Genomic DNA, 10,000 nt, shown 5'->3' with positions numbered 1-10,000 from the left:
CAGGAAGGGGTGCTCCTAGGTGTGTATAGGGGTTGTGTTTGTTCGCGAGAATGGATTCCTCGTCAAGTCCGTTTGGGGGGTGTGGACACACTTGCGCGAATTCGGGTAACGGCTACAAGGGAGAAATCGAAAGGAAACTGTACCCGACCAGGGATGGACGTAAACTCGTAAGCTACCGAGGGTAGGGATAATCGTCCAGGTCTTATTGTGAAACAAAAAAGCCGCCCCGCCACAGCAGGCGGGTTGCTTCCTCTGTCGTCGCCGGGGAGCTCTTTCTTGGCGAGGAGACCTTAGGATAAGTTGCTAAAACAAACGGGAGGGGAGGATCGACCCGTTCAGTAGAATTCCGAAGAAAGACTGTTGGCAGCAGGTGGAGACATTTCTTTTGCCCCCTTCAAAAGGAAATGCGGGCAGGGTAGAGCTCGACAGAAGGTTCGAGAATAGGGTCCTCTTCTTAACTTAAGATTCAGATAAAAAAAGAGTTCCAAACCTGTATGCATGCACCTCCGTACAAGTGCTGCGTACAAGTTTCGGCCAGGAGAATTGGGAAAGATCAAACCAATTTGAACCGCTCACATTACAGTAGTAGTAGCGTAAAGGCCGTAAGTCGGGGGGCGGCCATAACATAAGGCTATTACTTTCACATCTCTCTCTCTATCTTTAGATATCTATAGAGAGATAGATCCGCTGCGTGAACAACCCGACTGTGCGTTACATGTGCTCTACAGGCCGCACTCCATCCTCTTCCCAACGAGCCCTTTTTTCCTTTGATTTGGAAGACGGGCGTTGCCTTCGGTTCGAAAGGCATGGCTTTCAGTATGTCTCCAGATGGGGGCCCCACTAGTCCGGCTAGCTAGTAAGCGGTTCTTTCGGGCGAGAAGCAGGCCGGGCCATACGGGCGGGCATCTCCCGCAACGCAAGCTGCATTGTTCGCCACCACCCAAGAAGCAAAAGATTCGAGAGTCCAGGCTGAAAATACATGCATAGATAGTGGTCTAATGACAAGGGCCGACGACGGAAGCTCGGGACGGAGCCGTATGATGCGGAAGTCTCACGTACGGTTCCCTGAGAAGGGAGTGGCTACCTACTGGAGCTTCGACCAACCACCACCGGTCAATTCCGCTTTGGGGCCACCCCTTACTCTACCATTATTATAGGGGTATGGGGTTCGAGACAAAGAAAGATCAAGGCAGCATATCAGTTTTTCCTTTATACTTTACTTGGATCTGTTTTTATGCTATTAGCTATTCTGTTGATTCTTCTCCAAACAGGAACCACCGATTTACAAATCTCATTAACCACAGAATTTAGTGAGCGGCGCCAAATCTTTCTATGGATTGCTTCTTTCGCCTCTTTCGCCGTCAAAGTGCCTATGGTACCAGTTCATATTTGGTTACCCGAAGCTCATGTAGAGGCACCTACGGCAGGATCCGTCATCTTGGCAGGAATTCCTTTAAAATTGGGAACCTACGGGTTTTTAAGATTTTCAATACCCATGTTTCCCGAAGCGACACTTTGTTCCACTCCTTTCATTTATACTCCAAGCGCGATTGCTATAATATATACTTCCTTGACCACTTCAAGACAGATCGATCTTAAGAAGATCATTGCTTACTCCTCAGTAGCCCATATGAATCTGGTGACTATTGGTATGTTTAGTCGGGCGGCGGCCGTTAGGTCACCTATTTTGAGTTATGGAAACACAAGGCCAAAACATGTGTGCCGGGCGTGCGACCCATCAACCTACTAGCAATGGGGGAGAAAACATAGCATGTCGCAACAAAAGCTTGATTCGAGGCGTCAGCAAAACACTGCCGTCTATTCCAAAAACAAAAGCCCCTTAGCGCCCCGGGACGGGAGTGGGGGACGGCCCTACGCGCAGGCAACAGCAGCACCGGCTCTACGAAGTCAGAATCGAATCTTTCTGTTGGCTTTCCCAATTCATTCGTGAATAAGAATTCAAGGGCGTTAAGCGAGCGCTTCTAGCTGCTTCGCCTGCTTGCTTCAACTTATGGCGGCTATCTATGTTGGCGTGGCGGAAATGAACGAAAAATATGAACGTGCTATTTTCAAATCGATTGATAGATAGCCTGATCTGTTCTGATAGATCGAAAGAGGAGGAATGGATAGAGAGGGAATCTCTCAAGTTTAAGGGGAAATCTCCTCTTTCGATCTATTGATGAGACAACTATCTATTCTTGATCCATCAGAAAGAGATCGATATGTATCTGATGGAGTCTACATCGTATGTAGAGCGCCCAAGCGCTTTTTGGGCCAGCTCAGTTCTCTTATCCATCGGTCCAATGCACTGGGCTCATCTCATGGAGGGAAAAGCCAAAATGTAGTTGTGTTGTTGTTGGCCGCCTCGACGCATTCCCTTCTCCCCTCGGCATCGTCCCACACAGAAAGAAAGAGCGCAGAGCCCCGGCCCGACCTCTAGGTCCGCTAACGTAAAGCGAGGAGTTAAGCCTGAACTGGCGAACCGAAGTCACTTTCGGAACCATACTTCCTACCGCTAACACGTGTCCAGTCCAGCGGGAACGCGCAGCGCAAACGAACGTGAGCTGCTATACCGAATCCCCCGCTGGCCATCGGGGACCGAGTGGTAAGGCCATGATCTGCAGGGGAACGGATCACTCATTCTTCCATTGGGGACAGGTGCACGAACGACAACTCCAAACGTCACACATCCGCCGACTACCTACCGTTTAGGTGGCACCAGCGATATCCAGCTAAGGTAAGGAACTTCGTGTCGCGGCTGCCCCACTCCGCGCTGCGGTCTCATGAACTGAACTTCGTTGCCTTCCCGCGCGCGAAGCGAATGGGCGCTGTGCTGTGGGTCAGTTTCGGGGCGGGGGGCGAAGAGAGACCAGAAGAATGATTCATTTGGATTGACGAGCTTTTTCAGCCCCAAAACTGACGAATCAATGGAATGGCTGTCTATCCATGAACATCTATTCTATCTGTATATCTAGGGGATCTGATCTCTCTATACAAAAAAAAATGTTTTATGGCATGATATGATCGCCTAGCCGTAGCCGCATATCAGCTGCGCTCAATATGCGGGTTGGATCAGATCTTTCGCTTTGACGGAAGCTTTTGGACCTAGCGAAAAGGACTTTAAGCCTTCGCGCAAGCAAGCAAGCGCGAGAGAAGCAAGCAAAGTAGAAGAAGCTTTGCCAGAAGCAAGACGAGGAAGCGGAGCTGTCTACGAAGCGGTAGCTTCCCCCGACCGACTAAAATACAACAGTCGCGACCTACTTTGATTCAAAAGAAAGGCGAAGGCTTTGGCAACAAGCAAACGGCTTTCTATCATAGTTGCAAGGGTTCCAAACCTTAACTACAACCTTAAGTACCAAAGGCTGCTTTGGTTGGTTTCATAAGGGGGCTGTTCACTACAAGCTATCAGCGCTGTCAACGATTGAATGGCAATAAGAGTTGTCGACGTTCAATCTCTAAGGCGGGTTTCCGCTGAGAACGGAATAGTGTTCGTGTCCAAAGGTGACCAACGCTCTAGCTTCTAGAGTTCGCTGCTTTTCCCAGGCCGGAGAAGGGCTCGCCTTTGTTTGATATGTTCATTCAGTACCAATACAAAGAACAACTACACCAAAGTGGAAGGGCCACTATAGAAGCTAGAAGTAGCCTATAGTATAGTAGTCGGCCTAACCAAATCGTCACGACAACATAAAAATACCCTTATGAATAGAATCTTAAGTAGGGGGCTAAGCTGAGCTGGAAGGAGGCAAGCAAATGAAGAGAGGCATTATGGGCCGACTACAAGAAGCAAAGCTTCGTAGACTCGACAAGTCGCTTATAGAAGGCCGACCACTACATACGCCGCTGGCGGAGAAAGCTCGTTGAGCTTCCCTTCATTCGCTTCGCGGGAGCCGCACAGCACATAGCTGGAAGTAAGAGGGCCCATACTACCTGCCTTGCCCTTCGCTCCGAGGGACCGTAGATCGGAAAGCGCCTTCTAAACCACCCCATTCATACAAAAGAGAAGGGAAGGGGCCTATGTCTTTGCATGACTCCTGCATATTTGACCCTATCTACACCCGGGGCCAATCCCCTATCGGTCCTGCCACCACGCCGCAGAACGGGAGCTCGTGTGAAACCTTATATTTCTGGCGTAAGAGCGGTGGAACGTAACAAAATATTACGGTCGCGTAACATAAGGGCCGGAGGTACGGGAAACTCGGCCAAAATATGACACCCGAAGGGCCCGGCACGCACAATCCTATCCTATCCGAGTCCGAGTCCGAGTTTACCCCTTGCATTTCGGACAGCCGTCCGTAGCATCATAAGGAGGACCTCCCTTTCGAGGTACAAAAATGGTACGGTACATAGGAGGTTGGTCTTTCTCAACGTGGTGTATAGCACGAAAAACCTTTCGATACAAGATAGAGCCGTTCACATGAAAGAAGAGAAGAAAGGATTGATTCTCTTCTTTCTCTTTCTCGAGGGGGAAAGAGAAAATAGGGTCTTATGGAGGGAGGGGGAACATTCGGGCGCATTTATCAAAATCCTCTACTGCATCCAGGATCACAAGTGGAACGCTAAACAGGGGTGGGAAGGCAGCGAGCTCCGCAACAAAAGCGAAGCGAGCCGCGCTAGTAGCGCGCATCCGTTTTTCAGCTGGCTTCAAAGTGCTAGTTGTAGCGCGCTAGCGCCTCTATAGAGTAAGGCTCTTCTGTGGAGTCGCACTCCACGAGCCTTGTCTTCCCTCCAATGACTAGCTTCCGTTTCTTGTTCCGGTCCGACAACGAGGACGCTGCCCTGCCCTTCTCCTGCCGTGGAAGGACTTCAGCCTGTGGTGTGGTCCAACCCATGGGCGGAGTCGCCCTCATCCCCCCATTGCTCAGTACTCCCTGCTGCTTCGCTAGGCTTTACCTGTCCCCGGCGTGGACGCGGGCTTCTATAAGAGAATGAGAAGCTCTCAACACAAGAAAAGGCGAACCGCGCGGAGCCCCCCCGAGTTCGTTTTCTGCCGCCATTGGCCGGCCGCTGGGGAAAGACAGCCCGGCCCCCTCTCGGGAAAGGGAGGTGGGGGTCCAACAAGCTCTTGCGGCAGAGGGGGCCCACAAGCACCCGCCCCTTCTTCTTCAGTAAAGCCGACCTTTTTTTCGCCAGTGCTGTGCTGACGCAGTGCGCACGTAGATAAGGAAAGCAAAATACCAGTGGGGATGGGGGCCGGTGCCTTTCTTTTACGGCCTAAACTCCTATTTGTCAGCCGTGGGGAACTACTGCTCGGTCAGGGGGAGGGGAAAGGCTTGGGCCTACCTATCCCGATAGGACCTCATAAAGGAACGGGAGCTGTTGAGAGGTTCCATATTGCCGAGCCTGGGCAGCACTTCTGTACGTGATCGTAGTATGTCACGTCGTCTCGTCCCCGCTGCATTGAAGAGTACCTATGCACCATGTTCCGGTTCACTGATAAGGAAGATAGAGTTGGGGTGGGGTCTACGATGTAATACTAAAGTATGACCCGGGGAGATACATGCTAACTATGGGTAGGAAGCAGGAAGCCATTTTAAAATAATTTCGGGGGGTTACAGATCTCTTATACTACCATCGATCGACAGAGCGGAACGACCAGAAAAAGAAGTGAAGTTAGAAAGCCGTATGATAGGTGGTAACTATCTTGTACGGTTCGGGGGGTAATCGGCGTACTCCGATCAGTGGGGGGAATCTTTGGCTCTATCGAACATACAGGGAATTGGAGGTAGCATTCCACCGATGTTAAGTCATGGGCTGGTTTCTTCAGCCCTTTTTCTATGTGTTGGTGTTCTATATGACCGACATAAGACTCGACTTGTTAGATATTACGGAGGTTCAGTGAGCACCATGCCGAATCTCCCTACCATTTCCTTCTCTTCCACTTTGGCCAATATGAGTTCACCTGGTACTAGCAGCTTTATCGGGGAATTTCCCATCTTAGTAGGAGCTTTCCAAAGAAATAGCTTAGTAGCCACATTAGCAGCGCTGGGGATGATTTTAGGCGCGGCGTATTCCCTTTGGCTATACAATCGTGTGGTTTCTGGAAATTTAAAACCCGATTTCCTCCATAAATTCTCCGATCCAAATGGCAGAGAAGTTTCCATATTTATACCTTTTCTTGTTGGAGGGGCGACCGTCCGTTGAACTACCAAAGAAAAAAGGGTAAACCAATGTGATCATGACATTGTAGGTGCTTGCGATGGGACGGATGCGACTTCCCGTTCTTGGTTTGGGTGGCATAGCCCGTTGCAGAAGTCCCCCTTTTTTTAATCCATTTCTTTAGGGAGCTTGACTTTACTAAAAAAATAAGGCTCGCGCGGGGGCGCTCACCTTTTTTGGCTGAGCCATATCTTGCTGGGTGGGACCGAGAGAAAGAAAGGACGGGGGGGCAACCATGCATGGTACTTCTCGACCGTGTCTCCGAGGAACAGTTGAACGAACGACTCATGAATGCTGCCAGGTTGGACGAGCCAATAACTCGAACGCGTTCGGTCTGTTTTTTGAGCAAGAATCACAGCGTTACCTTACCTTCACCATGATACGGACTCCAAGTTCTTATGGCAGAGCACGAGGAGATTTTTCATCAATATGATGATGGGAATGGAAACCAGAAGCACGACCGGGGTCTTCGTGGTCCAAGATAATAAAACCATCAGTAAGAGTAACGTAAGCATGAGACTTTTTGGTAGTACCGGTGAACCAGATGGCCGCGGCGATGGAATCTGGGACGGAGGACTCGTAGTATCTCTATAGATCTGGCAAAAACGAAAGACCCCCTAACGTAACTCGAATGGGGACTGACCACTGAGCCCACTCTGGCCTCGCAGGGCGGGCCCCTGTGGTTGCGAGCTGGAGCTGCCATAGCTTATGGCTAGAGCAATAGGAGTGGGCCCCAGCAGAGAAAACAGTAAGGATAACGAGCGCTCCGCCCGCTTGGCGGGCGGCAAGAGCAGCGGGCAAGTGCTTGGTAGGCCAACAGCCCAGTGAACCGGGCGGGGCACTCGACGAAAGGGGGGCACGCTGAGCAAGTACGGCCCCGCTCCGCTTTATTAAAAGCGAGGACCACTACGGGAGGTCAAACCAAGGACCTATGGAAGTTGGGGCCTGTCCCCGGTCAATATTGGATCAAACAATAGGGGGCCGTAGCACTGACCTCTTTTTTTATTGATTCAATACAATATGGGAAAAGATCGTACAGTTCCCTACCGAGACAACAGAAACTCTCAACGGATCCTCCGCGCGCTGGGCATACCTCTTCCGTGCGTCTTTCTCGTGGCGGGAACAGAACAACAGGGAAAGACCCGGCCGACCTGCCCAGGGCTCGAGGGCGAGCTTTATTGTTGAGAGAATGGGGAGTGAATCGAAAGGCTTCCGTTTCCGTTCTTGGTTTGGGGGCTTTCGGGCTCCTCTCGATCAACTTCGTAGTTGGGAAGGGGGAAGGAGTCTAAATCAATGGACATTAATGAACCATCATTGATGGACGTTGCACATGACACGATCAATTCGACTCAAGGTCTGGCGCTAATAGAAGTTGCTTACTCTCCTAGTAGCGAAGGAAAAGGGCAGGGCCTGAATTCAGACCAGACTCATCTTTGTTTGAGCTGCTCCCACGCGCGCAGACCGGAAGATCTCAGTTGTCCTGAACTGGACAAATACGTAGAGATCTTCGTGGGACCGGGGAGGGAGTCTAAATCGATCTTTTCTAGGATTCCAACTCATGCCACGCACGGAGATCTTTCCATTGATAGAGTTGGAGGGCTTCCCCCTTGAACAAACTCTTAAAGGTTAGTACTACCTGCCTCTACGGAAGAGGTGTACTTTGTACCGCCGGGAGGTCATATAGATCGAAACCCAGAGCGATAAGAACGAAAGGGTTGGTGTGGCCACAGCTACAACTACTGGCGCTTCAAAAGGCTTAGATTCTAAGGGCGCTACTGAAAGCCTTTTTTTAGGTCGTGTAATAGGGAGGGGAGGTGTAAGTCTCGAAAGCCTTTGGTACTTCGGTAGGGCGAGCAGCCCTTAAACTAAAAAAAAGGTTTGGAACCCTTCCCCTATTTCTGCATTTCATTCTCTATTTGGCCCGCCTCAAACAAAATGAGAAAAAAAGGGGAGGCCTATTGATTCGAAGTCACTACGAAAGGGTCGGTCAATAGCAACGCTCTTTCTTTCCCGGGTCTCCTTTCGAAGGAAAGGCCTTCGCATTCCTAATCCGGTAGGGCCGGACGGCTTTGTTTGCCCCAGCTTGGCGAATCGCATCCCCGCGCAACGACATTGTTTGTGAGTCCCTTACCGTTCTCGCTCAGTGTTTGCAACGGCTGGGAAGGCAGTCGTAGAAGCGAAGCCTATCGCCACGCCGACCATCAAATACGAGATTGGGCCTCTTCTCAAAGATTTGATGGAATGGCCCAGCCCACCCAAAAGCGCTTATGTCATATCGGAACTCATGGCTGGAAACAATCCTTATGGTTTTGATATCCGGTAGGAATAATAAGAATCAAAGTCCAGGTTGGTTGGTGAGCCTAGTGATAGGAGACTATCTAGCTTGGTTCGGAGAGCACTTGTTGGGTTAAAGATTTTTTTGTTGCTAAATGTTACGGCCTAAATGCTGAACTATTGACCCTACTTGTTTGGATGGGTGTTCACCCCAAAGTGTTCCCGGACTGCATGCATACATCCGTAAGTAACTTAGTGCAACATGGCAAATTTCATTGAGAGGAATCAGCAAAGAAAAGAAACAGGGGTCAACATCAACATGTGTATTTGAGAGATTGTCCTGGGGCTGAGGAGTGTCCACATGAGTTCGTTGAGGTGTCTACACAGGAATAAAAACCTCTTTTTTATTCTGTCGAGAGTTCGGATTGCTCCACCTAAGTAGAACGAAAAGGAGGAATTGGAAATTCAAAGGGGGAGCCAGAAGCTTCGCTTCCGGTAGCTTGCTGACTCTCCTAGTTAGAAGAAGGCTCCTTGGCGGATTCTTTAGATCTGGATAGAGTCCCCTTTACTTGATATTCTATTAGTAAAGCGCTAGCGCGCTACAACTAGCATAGCAGCCTGCGGAAAAGGCTCTAGAGCCCTTACTCCTAAGTTGGAGCAAGAAGCAAGGGATTGAGCCCATCCCTTTCTATTAGTAAGTCAAAAGGCGAAACTTTAGTTTGATTACAGGGCCTTTAGGCTTTACTAAGAACATAGAAGGGGCTTTTCCCTTTACTAGTAAGGGGCAAAGATCATCCGCTTTTATAATCAACTTTTAGTCATCTATCTTGCTACCTACTCCTATAGCAAAAAGGCTTTGGGGATAGGATCACACTCGAGAAATAGTCTACTTCAAGGCTGCAGGGAGGACTACGCTCTGCAGGTGGGCACCACTATTCATCATGTCAAGACGGAATTCCGGTTTGTTTTCGAAGGTGACCAAAAAGAGTCGACGAAAACCGGGCATACATTCGAGAGAGAGAAGAATTAGATCGTGTCTGGGTCAAGGAAGGGGACGGGTGACCCGAAACCTCTTCCTCCGGTAAGAGCTGTCTAACCTCTGTTGTCTTGCTATAACCTAGTCTTACTCGCTCTTACCTCCCTGCCTGTTCTCCTTTCTTTCTTTTATGAGAATACCTGCCCTGCCGTCTCCGCTCTCGTTCGGGCCCCGGGAATCCCTTGTTTTTGGCTACGGTCTTTATTTACCTTTTTGCGCTCCCCCCTAAAAACTACTAATTCACAAACACTACTGGAACGGCAGGGCATGACAGCAATACCACGACAGATATACTTACCGACAAGAGAGAGCGAGACTGACCTACCCAAGAGAGAGAACGCAAGAGTGACTCCCCTCTATCACGGCCGGAAGACAGTTTTGATTTCCCACGGTGTTATTTACCAGGACTAAAGGAGAATTTTCGGAATTTTAGGTCTCGCTTGTGATAAGGATGAAGTCTCATTCATATAGTAATGTCCCTAGCTTGCGCCCTATTTGAGACTAAGGCAGGTTTGGAACCCTGTCCTATCACCT

This window comes from Punica granatum, unplaced genomic scaffold, assembly GCF_007655135.1.
Source record: "Punica granatum isolate Tunisia-2019 unplaced genomic scaffold, ASM765513v2 Contig00108, whole genome shotgun sequence".
Classification (NCBI taxonomy): Eukaryota; Viridiplantae; Streptophyta; class Magnoliopsida; order Myrtales; family Lythraceae; genus Punica; species Punica granatum.
The sequence above is the reverse complement of the archived record's forward strand: the minus strand, read 5'-3'. Positions refer to the sequence as shown.